The 18,804-nt window shown below is 38.1% G+C and overlaps 1 protein-coding gene and 1 pseudogene across 6 annotated transcripts in view; both read left to right on the forward strand.

The window, feature by feature from the left end:
* Window positions 1-18,804, forward strand: part of GABPB1 (GA binding protein transcription factor subunit beta 1) — a 65,489-nt gene that overhangs the window by 20,246 nt on the left and 26,439 nt on the right. The window lies entirely within an intron of this gene.
* On the forward strand, window positions 13,810-14,479 carry LOC122894253 (annotated as a pseudogene).

Consider the following 18,804-nt stretch of genomic DNA (forward strand, 5'->3'; position numbering starts at 1 on the left):
GCGCGTGGGGACCTCAATGGGTTAAAGCCTCTGCCTTCTGCTTAGGTTGTGATCCCAGGATCCTGGATCAAGCCCTGCCTTGGGCTCTCTGTTCAGCAGGGAGCCTGCTTCCCTTCTTCTCTCTCTGCCTGCCTTTCTGCCTACCTGTCATCTCTGTCAAATAAATAAAATCTTAAAAAAAAAAAAAAAAGTGTGTGTGGGAGTAAGAATACATAAACTAATTTGTTTCTTTTGCAAAAAGAAAGACTGATAATACAGATCAGAAACTAATAAAATTGTTACCTGGTGGTGGGGGGAGAGGGTGAATGGGAAAGATGTGTAGGAAACAGGAATGGAAGTAAGATTTCTGAGTGTATTTGGTTTGGTTTTTGACTTTTGAATTATGTAAATGTTTTACACATTCAAAAATTACAATTAAATGAAAATAAAAATCTCTAAAATTGAGAACAAAGTTGAACAAATGAACCTATGTGTATATCAAAATAGTTGCTTAAATACATGGAGGAAAACACAATCTCAAGTGACTTTTTTTTTTACTTTGTATCATTTTCTGCATACAAAGTATGCATGTCTGTTTTATTACTTTTTTAATGATTTTTAAAATTTTTTTAAATTTTTTATAAACATATAATATATTTTTATCCCCAGGGGTACAGGTCTGTGAATCGCCAGGTTTACACACTTCACAGCACTCACCAAAGCACATACCCTCCCCAATGTCCATAACCCCACCACCTTCTCCCAAGCCCCCTTCCCCCAGCAACCCTCAGTTTGTTTTGTGAGATTAAGAGTCACTTATGGTTTGTCTCCCTCCCAATCCCATCTTGTTTCATTTATTCTTCTCCTTCAAGTGACTTTTGAGCTCAATATCAAATGGCATATATGCTAAGGACAAAAACTGAAAGAAATCTTTTTTTTTTTTTTTTAAAGATTTTATTTATTATTTATTTGAGAGAGAGAGAGACAGTGAGAGAGAGCATGAGCGAGGAGAAGGTCAGAGAGCGAAGCAGACTCCCCATGGAGCCGGGAGCCCGATGTGGGACTCGATCCCGGGACTCCAGGATCACGCCCTGAGCCGAAGGCAGTCGTCCAACCAACTGCGCCACCCAGGCGTCCCAAAAACTGAAAGAAATCTTAAACTTCACTTGTTTTTTTTTTTTTTTTTTAAGATTTTATTTATTTATTTGACAGAGGCCACAAGTAGGCAGAGAGGCAGGCAGAGAGAGAGGGGGAAGCAGGCTCCCCGCTGAGCAGAGAGCCCGATGCGGGACTCGATCCCAGAACCCCGAGATCATGACCTGAGCCGTAGGCAGCGGCTCAACCCACTGAGCCACCCAGGCGCCCAACTTCACTTGTTTTATTGATAGTTATAGTATTGGTATTTTTATTTTTATATCATTTGATACATGTTGTAGGTTAAAGCCAGTAAGTTTTTATTCTTATATGTTAGAAACCAATAGAAATGTTAAGTATAAAATCAAAGAAGCTAAGCAAAAAGAATGTAGTGATGTACTTGAATTATAGATGTCAGTTTGAATTCAGGATTTAATATATATATATATTTCTTAACTCCACCCAAATAATGTATTTCTTTATTAGCTCTGTCCACTGAAAGGATATAGAAACATACTATGTTACTTTGGTAGGTATATTTGTATTACACCAATTTTGGTCTTTAAATACTTCCATTTAGAATCCTCAAAAGAAATGACTGATTCCAGTACCGGGGCAGGGAATAGACCTAGTGAACCTGGAACATCTTGTGCTAAAAGCAAGAAAGCTTTCAAAGACATAACAAAAGCCTACCCAAAGAGGCCCTTGTTGACCAAAGTTGGGACAGTTTGAACATAAAGGAGAATAAGGAGAGTAATTTGAAACAATATATAACAATTAAAAAAAAAAAACAAGGCAAATGGAGATGGCTGTTACACCTATCCTTTTCTCTGAAAATTGGTAATTTAACATTTGAACTGCTTTTTTAGTAAAAATGTATTACAGTTAGTGAGGAATGCCAGATGATAAATATAGAAAGAATTACAGAATCAGAAAGTCACGATTTGTTATATCCTTTTATGAAATATTTGACTTAGGCCAGGATCATTAGTGGGTCCTGAAATTGTTAGGCAAAAGGTTCATTGGGAATTGGATATTTGCATGGTCCCAAAATACTCCATAGAGTACTAGTTGGTCTCAGAACAATAAAATCTTACAGTGGAAGGATCGGGCTATTACTAGCTTAGTTATTAATCCTAGTATCACTAAAAATGAACCAAAAAGTATGTTCTTCCTGATGTGATTCAGTATCAAGTATAGTGTATCAACTGAGGGTTTTTGTACCAAATTTAACTTTTCAGACTAACTTTCAGTTTATAAGAAATATGGGTGATGAAAGAAATTAAGTACTATCTTGGGTAAAGCAATCCGAAAAATACAGAATGTGAGTTACAGATAAACTGGCCATTTAATGTCATGGGAGAGGAAAACAAGGGTGGGGTGGTGGGGGGAAGGGGAACTGTCCGAGAATATAATTAATCTAGATATATAACAACCAAATGCAGCATGTGCCAGCTGTAAAGTACATTTTTTTAGAAAGGAGTAGGATGAAGCAAGATGGCCAACTTTTAATTTAGAATGTGGGTGATGGGCATATGTGTGTGTGTGTGTTTGTGTATACACACATATATTCATTTATATGCATACACATACTTTTCTATATTTGAAAGATTTTATAATAAATGCTTAAAAATATTTTTCTGTTGATGGACACTTAGGTTTTTTTTTTTCTATTAAAAATAATGTTTCTGTAAATGTTCCTATACATGTTTCCTCTCTTTGCGTGTGTGTGTGTGTTAAGGAGATATGGCAGCTTCCTAGTAGTGGAATCCCTGGATCAAAGGGTAGACATATCTTCAGTTCTTCTGGACATCAACAAATTGTTCTTCAAATGGTTGTACGGAGGAGGACTTTAGATAAGGGAATTATGAGATATATGTCTTCTCTACTAGGTGATGAATTCTTCGAGGGTAGGGACCATGTAGAGAGACTCATACAGAAGTATTTGAATTGAATGAAATTGTATTTTAGTGAGATTGCTTGGCAGTAGGATGCAGAAATTAGAGTTAGGTCAGCCAGAAGGCTATTCGTGATGTTTAAGGTATGAGGCAATGAATGTGCAAGACTAGAGGTAGTAGAGAGGAAGGGATGAATATGAGAAAACTTGAAGAGAAAGGATCAAAGTGTATGTATTCTTATTGTTGGGGATAATTCACTATTGTGAATAGCTTGTTGGCTGTATTTTATAGTAACTAGGTAAGTTATGCTTCCCTATTAATTCAAAATTATCTACTGGCCTAGTTTCAATAGAGTTCTAGTCTTGTCTCCATCTTCTGCTTGTACTCTTTTTAAGCCTCAGTCTCTTCCTGGGATAAATCTATGTGATTAGAAGAGAAAGTAGTTGAATGGGGTAAAGGGGCAGTGGGTTGCAAAGAGAAGAACTTATGTAGTAGTATGGGTAGAATTTATGGGTAGCTTCATCCCCAAGTGAGTTTGTGAAGTTTTCCAAGGACAAAAGATACCTTACTATAGTTTTTAGAGAGAAAGTGTATCCAGTGTTATAAGAGGGATAATTCATCAGATACAGTTTTTCTTAGAGAATGTCCTATCTATATCTTATATTCAAATGTTGCAGCTTTTTGTAAATTCTAAACTTGGTGCCTTTAAGCAGTTTTGTTTTGTTTTTAAGTTTTTATTTATTTTTTGAAGATTTTTAAAATCTTTTTTTGGAGATTTTTAAAATCTTTAAATTTTTTTTCCCTAAAGATTTTTTTTATTTCTTTGACAGACAGAGATCACAAGTAGGCAGAGAGGCAGGCAGAGACAGAGAGGAGGAAGCAGGCTCCCTGAAGATCAGAGAGTCCGATGTGGGGCGATCCCAGGACCCCGGGATTATGACCTGAACCAAAGGCAGAGGCTTTAACCCATTGAGCCACCCAGGCACCCCTAAAAAATCTTATTTTTTAAAGATTTTTATTTATTTTAAAAGATTTTATTTATTTATTTGACAGAGATCACAAGTAAGCAGAGAGGCAGGCAGAGAGAGGGGGAAGCAAGCTCCCTACTGAGCAGGGAGCCCTATGCTGGGCTTGATTACAGGACCCTGGGATCATGATCCGAGCCGAAGGCAGAGGCTTCAACCTACTGAGCCACCCAGGCGCCTCACATTTTTATTTATTTAACAGAGAGCACAAGCAGGGCGAGTGGCAGGCAGAGGGAGAGGGAGAAGCAGACATCCTGCTGAGCAGGGAACCTAATGTGGGGCTTGATTCTAGGGCACAGGGAGCTGAAGGCAGACGCCTAACTGACCGAGCCACCTAGGTGCCCCAGGAAGTTTTGATTAATGGTTCTAGAATAGTTCTGTCCAACAGCAATATAATGTGAGCCATATAGTTAATGTTTTATAGCAGCCACATTAAAAAAAAACAGATGAAATTAATTTTAATAACATTTTATTTAATCCCACATATCCAAAATACTACCATTTTAACATTAAATTGATAGCAAAGTTATTAATGAGATACCTTACATTCTTTTTTGGTGCTGGTATGTTACACTTAAAGCACAGCTCCATTTGGACTGGCCACATTTCAGTGCCTAGTAGCATTATGGCTGGTGGCTGCTATATTGGACAGCTTAGTTCTAGATAGAACATACTCACTTGAAACCTTTGAATTCAGTTTGGTACTGATTTGACCCACGGATATTATGGTGACCATGAGCTGATCTTGCTTCCTAGACTGTTGCTGGTTATTAGATAAACTCTGGCTTCCTGTCCACATTTTTTATACGAATGTGGCAGGTGCAAAAGTGATTTTTGAGGGTCCCAGATAAAGCCATTATCCAGATTTACAGATTATATTCACAGTTTTCCCTTTAGCCTGAGAAAACATAGAATTGACCTCATGTTTTTCTGGATCAGATCTGTCAATTTGAGTAGCTGCCAGTAAAAAGAATATTCAGGAGAGATCTAATCTCATTCATTTGTGAAAAATTTAGTTATAATAAGGCTGAGAGGAATTCAGCGAGTATTTTATTAACTTTGCTTCCTAGAATTTGTGAAGCTGTCATTTTAATTTGCATTTAAAAATTCAAATGTTATATGACTGTTGGTTATCCCAAGTATTTCTGGAGTTTCTGCTGTGTGTCTGATGTTTATTTATTCAATCAGTACTTGTTTACCAGGCACCATCATTCAGGCACAGTGAAAACAAGTAGCCAAGTAAACAGGCACATGTAGTATGGTTTGATAAATGCCATTATAGAAGAGAAACTTAAGATGCTAGAAGAATACACAGGAAGGACACTTCATTTAGTTTGGGGGGATCAGGGAAGGCTTCTCTAAGGAGAAAAGCTGAACTCTGAAGAACAGGTAGGAATAAATACAGCGAAAGTGGGCATGGAGAGAAGAACATTCTTCCTGGCAGAGGGAATGTTTTGTATAGATGTCCAAAGGTGAGAAAAAAGCTGAGTAAAACATGTCTGGAGTATAGAGTTTAGTGTGAGGTGGGGAGTGGTATAAATGTAGTGATGGCAACAGATGCCAAATATGAAAGGCCTTGTATCTAATGGCAAAGAGTTTGATTTTATCTGAGGTAACTGACAAGGGGCCTGAATTCTGTTTAAGGATGACTAAGAAGTTTGGTAGCAGAATGGAGAACAAATGAGAGAAAGGTAAGACTGTGAAGCATAGACACTAGTTTAAAGTTGTTCTAGGAGAGAAAGGATGGAGGCATGAACAAAGTTTGTGGCACAGGAGAAAAGACTGTCAGCTTTTATTTATTTATTTAAAAGATACTATTTATTTATTCATGAGGGACAGAGAGACAGAGGCAAAATCCCCGTGGAGCAAGGAATCTGACACAGGGCTCGATCCCAGGTCTCCAGGATCACGACCTGAGCCGAAGGCAGATAGGCAGATGCTTAACTGTTTGAGCCACCCAGGTGCCCCCAACAGATATTTACTGAGGACCGACACTCTATCATTGGAAAGACATAGAAGGATTTAAGAGACATTTAGGAGGTAAAAGTGACAGGTCATGACTGGTTGAGATGTGTGGAAGAAGGGGTCCAGAAGGATTCCAAAGTTTCTGAACTAGGGAACAAGCCACGACTTAGACAGTTTGACTTTTTTTTTTAAAGATTTTATTTATTTATTTGACAGATAGAGGTCACAGGTAGGCAGAGAGAGAGAGAGGAGGAAGCAGGCTCCCTGCCGAGCAGAGAGCCTGATGCGGGGCTCGATCCCAGGACCCCTGAGATCATGACCTGAGCCGAAGGCAGCGGCTTAATCCACTGACAGTTTGACTTTTGAAGTGCTTGGCATCTACTGGTAGAGGTATCTATCCAGTTGAATATTAGGGTCTATCTAGCTTGGATGGAGGCCTGGACTGAAGATAGATTTGGATGTCATCAGGTAATCATGGCTAAGAAAGATAAACTTGCTAGAAGATAGAACGTTGTGTTCCTTCTGGAGGAGGTTCCAAGGGAGAGTCTGTTTTCTTTCCTTTTCTAGTTTTTTCAAGGCTGCCTGCATTTTTGGCTGGTGTAGTATTTCCCCCCCCCCCCCCATCTTCAAGGCTAGCAACTATAGCAACTTCAGATCTCTCTTTCTCTCTCTCTCCTCTGATCTCTGCTTCCTTCTCTTTGATTCTGACCCTCCTCCATCCCACTTACAAGGACCCTTGTGATTACTTCAGCCCATCTAGTAGATTATCCAGGATCTTCCTATCTCAAGATCCTTCATTTAATCACACCTGGAAAGTCCTTTTTGCCACATAAGCTAACATTCACAGATTCTGGGAATTAAGATCTAGACATCCTTGGGGGGAGCATTATTCAGCCTACCATACTTCCATGTAGCTAGTAAAAAATATGTTTTTATCTGTGTGCATTAGAAAGATGTCACTGATAAAACAAGGGGATCCCTGTTGAGTGCAAAGAAGCAAGTTGCAAAACCACTATGATATGATCCCTTCTTTTGTTTTTTATTTGTTTGAAAAGAAGCGTTGTGCCTGTGTGTTTTTTTTTATAGGCATAGAAAAGATTTAGAAGGCTACACACTATAAACATTTAAATAGTGCTTATTTCTGGGGAGTAAGACCAACAGGAAATGTGGGGATGACTTTGAATTTGAGTGATATATTTTTTATATAAAGTGAACATATATTTGTTTATTGTACTTTTATTTTTATTAAAGTATACATATATGAAGTTGAAAAGTAAAAAATACAAGGTTTATGGTCAAAAACAACAACTTTGAGTCCCTTGTGTTATTCCTTCCCACCCAAGAACCTTCTTCCCAAAGGCATCCATTCTCTTTTTGCTGTTTCTTCCCCCAGTACTTCCCTCCATATTTCTAAATAACCTGTTTATGCTCATTATTGATTTTTCTATATATATATATCTTTGACTTCCCAGTTATGAAGATGAAGCTTTGGCTATCTTAAACCAAACCACCTCTAAGCATATTTTTCCTTATTCTTCATTTTTTTTTTAAAAGATTTTATTTATTTATTTGACAGAGAGAGATCACAAGTAGGCAGAGAGGCAGGCAGAGAGAGAGGAGGAAGCAGGCTCCCTGCTGAGCAGAGAGTCCGATGCGGGACTTGATCCCAGGACCCTGAGATCATGACCTGAGCCGAAGGCAGCGGCTTAACCCACTAAGCCACCCAGGCACCCTCTTCATTTTTTTTTAAAGATTTATTTATCCATTTTAGAGAGAGAGAGTGTACACGCATGAGCCAGGCTTGGAAGTGGGGAGTAGGAACAGAGGGAGAGAATTCCCAAGCAGACTCCCCACAGAGTGGGGAGCCCAGTGCAGGGGCCCTGGTTCTACCACCCATGAGATCACAACCTGAACTAAAACCACGTGTTGGACACCCCCCACTGAGCCATCCAGGTGCCCCTCACTCTTCATCTTCTTAATAGAAGTACACCAAAAATTTTGCTTGGATTATTATTTGGGGGTTATTGCAATCCTGGAACTACTCTTCTTCACTAACCCATGCCATGTGTGTAAACTGGGATTACATTTTCTTTCTTGTGTAGGTTTTTCTTTTTTTTTTCTTCCCTCTGAAAAAGAAATTATGTACTTTTTTTCTTTTGCTTACTGTTCTTGTATCCATCATTAACCCATGTCAGATTCCCCACTGGAGATCCCATTCTTTTCCTAGGAGTCTTATCAGCCTTTCTTTTCCTTGGAGACCTCCTTCTGGAACCTCTGTCCTCTGGTTCCAATCTGGATTTGCTTTCCAGGTTTCTGGTACAGCACCTCTTGGGGTCTCCTTTATTATCATCTTGGGGATCCTCTTCCACTCTAGTTATATTGGATCCCTTATTTCCTGAAGCCCTTGATTCTAGTTTTTGTTTATTCCTGGTCTTGGAGGAGTACATCTTCTGGTGGTTTTCTGGAACAAGGGTCTATGGGAGATGATTTTTCTTTAGAGACTTTGTTTGAAAGTGTCATTTTTAAGTTAAAAAAGGTAAAAAGAAAAAAAAAGCCCACTGGACAAAATGGAAATGGGAGAAAATTCCAAATATACCAGAGTTCATATGATTATTTTTTCTTCAAAGGAATCGCAGAGAAAGAGACTTGAAGGGCATGTTCTTTTATATCCCTGCAGATTCCCAATGTTCTCTAATTTAGAACACAAGAGTTAAGAATATGGGTCTTCTCTTTAGGCTTAAACTAGTGCTCTTTGGTAAGTCCTTTTATTCTTTGTCTCCTTTGCAAAGTGGAGACCATAACTGTTGGGGTAAATCTGTTTAGATTATATGATACTAGGTAATTATTTGGCAACATGCCAGGTACTAGTTTTATTATCCAAGTTATTGTCTTTTTTTCTCCCTTGTCTTAAAATAAGATTTTATTTATTTATTTTAGAGAGAGAGAGGGTGAGAGCGGGGGGCCAGAAAGAGAAATAGATTCCCTGCGGAGTAGCGAGCCTCATGACGTGGGGCTAGATCCCAGGACCCCGGGATCATGACCTGAGCCAAAGGCAGAGGCTAAACAGACTGAGCCACCCAGGCAACCCTATTTCCTTGCGAGAATGTAGGCAACTAAATTCTCATGCCCAAGAATATTTTCGTATGTACAGTTAAACACATGGTTATAATACGCTTAATTTTAGAGTCACCTTTTACGCTTTTACTATTAAAAAATAACTTTCAACATCTAGTTTCTTACATTAAAAATGTTTTTTATCTGTAATCTTATTTTGGTGAAAAGCTTTTTAATAAAAGGTTTCTGTGCTTATTCATGTATTTTTAACTAGTATTCTTTTTTTTTTTTTTTAAAGATTTTATTTATTTATTTGAGAGAGAGAGACAGTGAGAGAGAGCATGAGCGAGGAGAAGGTCAGAGAGCAAAGCAGACTCCCCATGGAGCTGGGAGCCTGATGTGGGACTCGATCCTGGGACTCCAGGATCACGCCCTGAGCCGAAGGCAGTCGTCCAACCAACTGCGCCACCCAGGCGTCCCTAACTAGTATTCTTTACAACATTTTACTTGTCTGGTTTATAGATCTATTAAATGCAGGATATGAGATACTCATTTTTTTCCATTCATTTTTTTCACTGAAATGACATTACTAGATGGCAAATTTCTATTACTATTAGAAACAACTAAGAAAAGTTTATTTTTAATTACAGGAGTAATATATGCTCATTATAGAACACTTATGAAATAGAGAATAAATAGAAAAAGGGAAAATTTCTGATTTTCATTATCATGGTATATTGTATATTGCTTCTGGGTGCTTTTCTATGCACTTTTTACATAGTTAGGATCATGGTGTGTATTCATTTTAGAGGCTTGATTCTCATACTGTTGCATATTATTTATAAATAATCTTAAATGACTGTAGTACTGGTTATCTTTTAGACATACATACTGGAATATTTACAGATATTTGCTTCAGAATGTGTGTGGGTGGGAAATGGGTTGTCAATAAATTGGTAATATTGAAGCCAGTTGGTGGCTGTGTGGAAGTTCATTATACTGTTGTGCCTGTTCTTGTATTTGCTCAAAATTTTCCGTAATTTAAAAAAAAAAACTTTCAGTATCCATTATGATCTATCTTAATTTCTTTTTTATTTATTTTTTAAAGATTTTATTCATTTATGTGACTGAGATCACAAGCAGGCAGAGAGGCAGGCGGTGGGGGGGGGAGCAGGCTCCCCACCGAGCAGAGAGCCTGATGCATGGCTTGATCCCAGGACTCTGGGATCATGACCTGAGCCAAAGACAGAGGCTTTAACCCACTGAGGCACCCAGGCACCCCAATTTCTTTAAAAAAAAAAAGATTTTTAAAATTTATTGGACAGAGCATAAGCAGGGGGAGCACAGGCAGACAGAGAGAGAAGGAGGCTTCCTGTGGGGAGGGAGCCTGATGATGTGGGGCTCTATACCAGGACCCTGGGATCATGACCTGAGCTGATCAACTGAGCCACCCAGGCACCCCTAATCTCTTTTAGCTATTATCTGTATTAGGGCATTTCAGTTTTTCCCTGTCTTAAATAACATTACTTTGAATATGTTTCGGATAGTTTCCTTGTGATAGATTTATATGAGTGGGATTATTAGGTCAAAGAGTATGATCATCTTAAAGGCTCTTGATGCATATGTAGTACTAAATTGCTTGGTGGAAAACTTTAGAAGAGTTTTAATGGATTTGTAATTGTTCTCATTGAGCATAGGAATGATATTGCAAGTTTATGCTTAAGTTTTTAATGAGGCAATCAAGGTTTATTATTAAGTGTATTGTAATAGGATTATATTTTCTAACTTTTTTTTCATACTCTTTTTTAGGAGTCTTAGTAACAATTCATATAGAATTAGTACTTTACAGTTTTATAGAGAGTTTTCATTTCCAGTAGGTACTATAATCCTCAAAACAGCTCTGTGAGCTATTAATTATAGAAATTCAATACAAAATAGACTGTAAGCTTTAAAAATATAATTATAGGGCACCTGGATGGCTTAGTTGGTTAAGCAGCGGCCTTTAGCTCAGATCATGATCCCAGGGTCCTGGGATCAAGCACTGCATCAGGCTCCCTGCTCAGCGGAGAGCCTGCTTCTCACACTCCCTCTGCCTGCTGGTCTGCCTACTTGTGTTCTTTTTCTGTCAAATAAATAAATAAAATCTTAAATAATAAATAAAAATGTAATTATGGTTAATAATTCCTGTTACCACTAGATGGCTCTCTCAGCATGTACTTTTAAGGAAAAGGATCTAGTTTGTGGATGTTTAGATTTTTGATCTAAAATTCATATTTCTGAAGTTAAAAAAATAATGGTTTGTATCTGATTGTGATAAAATTTTTGGAAGTAGTAAAAAAAATTCAGGACGGAATTTGTTACAGTGAGTTTTTAGATTACTTTTCTTTTTTTTTTTTTTTTTTTTAAGATTTTATTTTATTTATTAGAGAGAGACAGTGAGAGAAGGAGCGAGGAGAAGGTCAGAGAGCAAAGCAGACTCCCCATGGAGCTGGGAGCCTGATGTGGGACTCGATCCCGGGACTCCAGGATCACGCCCTGAGCCAGAGGCAGTCGTCCAACCAACTGCGCCACCCAGGCATCCCTAGATTACTTTTCTTAAAAGGAAAGGGGTATTAAATGGGATGGCATTCAGTGCCATACATACAGTGTTTTTTCAGTTAGTATATTTCACATTCATTAAAATTTATTGAATTGAATTGTGCCCCTTTATTTTCTTGGGCAAAAGTTTTTTGCCATACCAAAAAAGCAACATTTATTGCTAGGCCCTTATGTATAGATTTTATGTAAATCTAACTCTTTATCTCTAAAGAGTTAATGAGCAAAGTTGATGAGGTGGGCTCTATCTGGAGCTATGGTCCCCTAAGTCAATTTGTTGTCTTAATGCAGTTGAGTTCCTCTGAGAATTAGAATTATTCTGTAGTGTGTGTTGTTCCCCTTAAGTGAGAATCAGAAGTTGAAATTGCTACATTTTGTTATTTTCGATGTTTTACAATTTACTAATTATCTTGACAAAAACAGTAAGAGTGCCTTTGATTTCTGTCTTATTTGATCTCATTTGTATTTTCTTTCATTGATTTTTCAGTCTTATTAAATCCAGTGCTGGCTTCCTATAAAAAATGTTTGTATTGCCCCTTTTACTAACTTGAAATGAAAACTATTACCTATCTGCATAATTTCAAAAAATCATTAAAATATTTAATTATAAAGGAGAAATGGAAGGAAAGCACTTTTTAAAAAAGTATTTTATTTGAGAGAGAGAGAGAGAACGAGCATGCACACAGGAGGAGGACAGAGGGAGAGGGAGAAGCAGACTCCCTGCTGAGCAGCGCCATGGGGCTCCATCCCAGGACTCCAGGATCATGACCTGAGTGGAAGGCAGACAATTAACTGATTGAGCCACCCAGCCATCCTAGAAGGAAAGCACTTTATTAAAATTGTATATTTCAGTATGTAAGTCCTCGAGCAGACCACCCTGGATGACACAGGAGATTGTCAAATGCTTGCACCTATACCTAGAATCACTGTGAAAAGTGATAAGCTGGGAGAGCTGATTGATAACATGTTTTATATTGGTGATTCAGATAACAAAGTGGCATCAACATTGGTGACATGATTTTCAAAAACGATGAACAGCTCTTAGTAAAGTTTTGACCAAAACAAGTAGATTTATAGTAGGGTTGCATTCTGGAAAATTGTGGATACATTAATAATTATGAAAAAATACATTTATTTACCTATCAGTTAAGTTCTAGCCTTAGATATATTCAGTGGACCGTTTGAAAGTCACCCAGAACATGTGACAATTCTTTGCCACACTGGATTGTTCCTTGTATTGCTGGACCTCTAGTATCCCAGACACATGCCCTTTTAATGCTAATAGAGCCTTCACCCCATTCCTCCCTACATCAGACTCCAAAAATGCCTCCGTATATATCCAAAGGGCTCTCTAGGGGGCAGTACTGCTACCATTTTGGGATCTGCTGATTTAAAAGTATTCAACTATTTTTTTGTTTTTTTTAAGATTTTATTTATTGGGGCGCCTGGGTGGCTCAGTGGATTAAAGCCTCTGCCTTCGGCTCAGGTCATGATCTTGGGGTCCTGGGATCGAGCCCCAGATCGGGCTCTCTGCTCTGCGGGGAGACTGCTTCCCTTCTTCTCTCTCTGCTTGCCTCTGCCTACTTGTGATCTCTGTCAAATAAATAAAATCTTTTTTAAAAATTTTATTTATTTATTTATTTGACAGAGGGAGAAAGATCACAAGTAAGCAGAGCAGCAGACAGAGAGAGGAGGGGAAGCAGGCTCCCCGCCGAGCAGAAAGCCCAATGCAGGGCACGATCCCAGGACCCTGAGATCATGACCTGGGGTGAAGGCAGAGGCTTAACCCACTGAGCCACCATGGTGCCCCATCAGCTGTTTTTTTACTACATAGCTGTGTTGCTCATGGAACTTTAAAACCACAATAATTTAAGTATCCTGAGTCCTTGATGTGTTTTGAATAATTAAGAAGTTACAGAATTGTAATAAAAGTTGTTTTAAGTGCATCATAGTTTTCTTGCTATTCTTGTAATCAGATCAGTAATGCTGTTTTAAAGTACCCAATATCATGCATTTTCTTTATTCTTTCTACTTTTCCTGTTTAGTAAGTCGGTATATAACTTTCTTTAATGTCAGCATTTAGTTAGTTGATAATCATACAATGTAATTTGTCTCCTTAAAAAACTAGTTTTTGAGGAAGAAGGGGCCGGCCTTCGAGCGACCGCGACCGCGACGCAAGATGGCAGCCACTATGGGAGTAAAAGTCCCTCGCAATTTTCGACTGTTGGAAGAACTGGAAGAAGGCCAGAAAGGAGTAGGAGATGGCACAGTTAGCTGGGGTCTAGAAGATGACGAAGACATGACACTTACAAGATGGACAGGGATGATAATTGGGCCTCCAAGAACAATTTATGAAAACCGAATATAGAGCCTTAAAATAGAATGTGGACTTAAATACCCAGAAGCATCCCCCCTTTGTAAGATTTGTAACAAAAATTAATATGAATGGAGTTAATAGTTCTAATGGAGTGGTGGACCCAAGAGCCATATCAGTGCTAGCAAAATGGCAGAATTCATATAGCATCAAAGTTGTCCTGCAAGAGCTCCGGCGCCTAATGAGGTCTAAAGAAAACATGAAACTCCCTCAGCCACCTGAAGGACAGTGTTACAGCAATTAATCAAAAAGAGAAACCACAGGCCCTCCCCCTCCCCCTTTTGATTTAAGCAGTCATTTTCCACAGTAGTACATTTTCTAGATACGTCTTGTAGACCTCAAAGTACTGGAAAGGAAGCTCCCATTCAAAAGCAATTTATCTTAAGATACTGTAAACGATACTAATTTTTTTGTCCATTTGAAATACATAAGTTGTGCTATAACAAAAAACAAAACAAAACAAAACAACAAAAAAAACCTAGTTTTTGAATTAGAAAGATAATTTAGTAACATTATAGAAACTTTGTAAAGTGGAAGAAAAATTTCCTATAATCTTGTTACTCTAACAGTTGTTGGTATTTTTTGGTGTTTTGTTCTTTGTGTATTTTTGACATCCAGAAATTAGTTTTGTATCTTTTTATTTAATGTGGCATAGCTTTTTTTTTTTTAAAGATTTTATTTATTCATTTGACAGAAAGAGATCACAAGTAAGCAGAGGCAGGCAGAGAGAGGAAGGGAAGCAGGCTCCCTGCTGAGCAGAGAGCCAGATGCGGGACTTAATCCCAGGACCCTGAGATCATGACCTGAGCTGAAGGCAGCGGCTTAACCCACTGAGCCACCCAGGCGCCCCTAATGTGGCATAGCTTTTTAATGTTATGTAACTTTCTTTCTTTCTTTTTTTTTTTTTTTAAAGATTTTATTCATTCATTTGACACAGAGAGAGAGAGAGAGATCACAAGTAGGCAGAGAGGCAGGCGGAGAGAGGGGGAAGCAGGCTCACTGTTGAGCAGAGAGCCCGATGCGGGGCTCGCTCCCAGGACCCTGAGATCATGACCTGAGCCGAAAGCAGAGGCTTAACGGACTGAGCCACCCAGGTGCCCCATGTTATGTAACTTTCAACCATTAAATTACTGTGTTTTGTTCGATTAGATTCCACATTTTCCTTCATCTAGGTTGTTACATGATACAAATGATTATATATAATATATGTAGATTTATGTGTATATACATGTATATACGTATTGATAAATGTTTCAGTATATTTTTATTTTTTCTTTAGGGTACATCTCAGAAGTGGGATCATTTATTGGTCGTTAGGCTTGAACATTTTGGTGACTTTTATGCAGTCAAATGCTCTACCCCTGAGCTATATCCCCTATTTTGGTAACTTTTATGTATTGCTAAATTGACATTTTAAAAAAGCTAATCCAAGAAACCCCAGATGATCCATATATATTGCTATCAATATATATAAGATGTCAGTATGTAAAAGTATTAGTCTCACTTCATCCTTTTTTAAATTTAACTTTTAAATTATTTACATTTATTTGAGTCTTAGTGATACTGAACATTTTTTATGTTTGTGAATTATTTCTGTTTTCTCTTTTGGAAAATATACGATCATGTCCTTTGACTTTTTTCTTGAAGATTGAATTGGATTTTATTAAGTAATTCATGAACTGGACCAGTAGAAAGGAGCTCTGAGGAGGTGTACAGAATGGAAGGTCTTTATAGGAAAGAGGGTAGGCAAGGAAGTTATTAGCAAAAGAAAAGATTGTTCCTGGACAAGACACCTTTTTTTTTTTTAGGCAGGGAGGGAACAGCCCTTCACTAGTGCCGATCAGAAAATTTCAGGTTGGCTTCTAAAAAGGTTACCTTCCTGGGACAAGTTGAAACTGTACTGAACTCTTGGTTTGCTGTTGTGGGGAGCAAATGACTCCAGTGTGGGCTTAGTTGTTTCCTTTTTTCTTACTTTTTTAAAAGTTTATTTGTTTATATAATCTCTACCCTTAACTTGAGCCACAGGCCTCTGAGCTCAAGCTCCAATGTCACATGCTCCTCCTCAGACTGACTGAGCCAGGCTTCCCTGGGCTACGTTCTTTTGTTTTGTTTTGTTTTGTTTAAACATCAGGTTGCGTATTTGTCATGGGAGTAAATCTGATTTAACAGGGTAAATATACCCACTGAGCTGTGGAGGGAGGGGTCATTAGCCCGCATAGACCCAATCAGTCACCCTGCTCTCAAATTTTAAGTTTAGATTTCATTTTAGAAGCAGCAGGTAGTGTGCAATTGCAGAGGCCTTCCTGGGGCCCCTCCCATTATGTTTCAGAGACATGCAAATTTGTACCCAGATGATCCTAGGCTCTTCATTATAATTTCTTGCTTTGTCCTTTTACTGTTGCTCTGTTGGGTTCATGGTGTTTGTTTGTTTTCCCTTCTCATTTTGAGTCAGACCTTTTACATAATAAAAATTATTGGAACACCTGGGTGGCTCAGTCGGTTAAGCTGCTGCCTTCAGCTCAGGTCATGATCCCAGTGTCCTGGTCGGGGTCCTTCCTCAGTAGGGAGCCTGCTTCTCTCTCTGCCTCTGCCTGCCACTCTGCCTGCTTGTGCGTGCGCTCGCTCTCTCTCTCTGACAAATAAATACAGTCTTTTAAAAAAAATTATTAATGTTTCTTACATTCATTTTTGTGGCAGACATTCCTTTGCTGTCTTTGATTTTATTTTTGTTTTTTAATACATTGAAGTTTCATTATCCACCCATAGATGATAGTATGTGATATCAAGGAAGTGTTGGAGAGTCAAGAAATCAGGATTCTAGAAGGAGATACTTAGAATACATATTATATCTGACAAAGCACTCCTATGCAGAATGTATGTTACGAATACTTACAAATCATTAAGAAAAAGGCAGACAACTCAGTTTCTAAAAATGAGGAAAAATCCTAAACCACTACCACAAAGATACCCAGATGTCTAAACCATCTGGCAGTATGTATGCTGAATGAATGCAAACTGATTTTGTATTACCTGTGTAAGACATAAAAGCGTATATTTTGGGTGAAGAATTATTTTATTGTAAAGCCACATTTATATTAAATTTTGGTCATCCAAGTGTACTCGGTGTGTTTGCTAGTGTGGCCAGTTTAGATTTTACTGTACTTTTGTGGAATTAGGTCAGTTTCTTTTTGCCTTATCCTGCTTTTCATAGGAAATGATTCCAGGTTCTTTGCCTTTTGACTGTGATGTAAATTTTATTGTCTAGCTGGCATATTTCCTAGGAAAAAATCCTTCATTAGAGAGCAGTAATCTCTTTAGATCTTAATGCCTTTAGCATGATTAAGGAGTATCCTGGGTTCCAGTGACTCAGTCAAGGTATGAGAGAACGGGAGGAAAACAGAAAGGGTGAAAGTGTTGTGTCACATGAAAAAAGTACATGTAAAAACCGCTACATAAAACACATAAATTCATGTGGTTGTTTTTCTTCTTCACCATGGGATATATTACGAATTCTTTTTATCCTTATAAATGGAATAATTACAAGATATTCTTTCCTGCTTGTAACAAATGCCTCTTTTGGATATATTCATCTCATTTTATCTTGTGCAAGTCTCCCAACATTGTCATCTGTTACTGGTTACTCTATGTTTGGTTGTTCCCATGTTCTAGAATCTACTAACAAACATAAATCTGTTCTTTCAAGGGATATATCTAGATATATAGATACATATATTTTAGTCAGCTCTTTTACATTCCCTAACACTTTTTTCTAATTATATAATGCAGTCTATCCTTCCTGGAATCAATAACTTCTCTATCTCTAACTCCCTTCTTACATACATACATACATACATACATACTCCTCGCCCCTTCTTGAATAATAGGTGTTCATACAAGATTTGAATATACTAATCAACCTGACATAAAATTTCTTTCCCCTTGACTACTTATCCAACTTTCAAAGGGTATTCCCTTTTTGAGGCAAATTCATACCTCAGGCACATTTTTTACTTGTGTAAATCTAGGGGTTCAGTATCTTCCCTTCCTCACAGGCCTCAACTTCTATCTCTTTGCCTTTGCTGAGGATACTATATAGCATTAATGAATAGTCTTCCAGCTGAATAGTCTTCCTGAATTTGGGACCTTTCTTCTCTGAACCATCATCCCTTGAATTTGAGCATCTCTAATACATTCAAATCTCTTTTCATCTATGTGATCTTTCCTTAACATGTATTTCGGTATTTCTGATTCAAGAAGACACTCCCCCGCCCTCACACACCCCAGACTGTCAAACACACACTCACACACACTCTGACTTGTGACATTAGTCTTTTCAGGTATCTTGAATTCAAGATACAACGTTGCAGTTACTTTCTAGCTTCTCAGTGAAACACATAGTCTATTGATAATACTGTAAGACTTTCTTTGAGTATTTCATTGAGTGTGAATTTTGTCCTTTTCCTCCAGAATCTGAATGTGTATTGACTGTGCAACAATTGAAAATATTTGTTTGTAAATTCTGAACACATTTTCTTTTTAAAGATTTTATTTATTTATTTGACAGACAGAGATCACAAGCAGGCAGAGAGGCAGGCAGAGAGAGAGGAGGAAGCAGGCTCCCCGCTGAGCAGAGAGCCCGATGCAGGACTCAATCCCAGGACCCTGAGATCATGACCTGAGCCGAAGGCAGCGGCTCAACCCACTGAGCCACCCAGGCGCCCCCTGAACACATTTTCTGATTTACTGTTGCAAAAAACAATTACAATATATTTATTGTAAT

This window comes from Neovison vison, chromosome 13 (assembly GCF_020171115.1).
Source record: "Neovison vison isolate M4711 chromosome 13, ASM_NN_V1, whole genome shotgun sequence".
NCBI lineage: Eukaryota > Metazoa > Chordata > Mammalia > Carnivora > Mustelidae > Neogale > Neogale vison.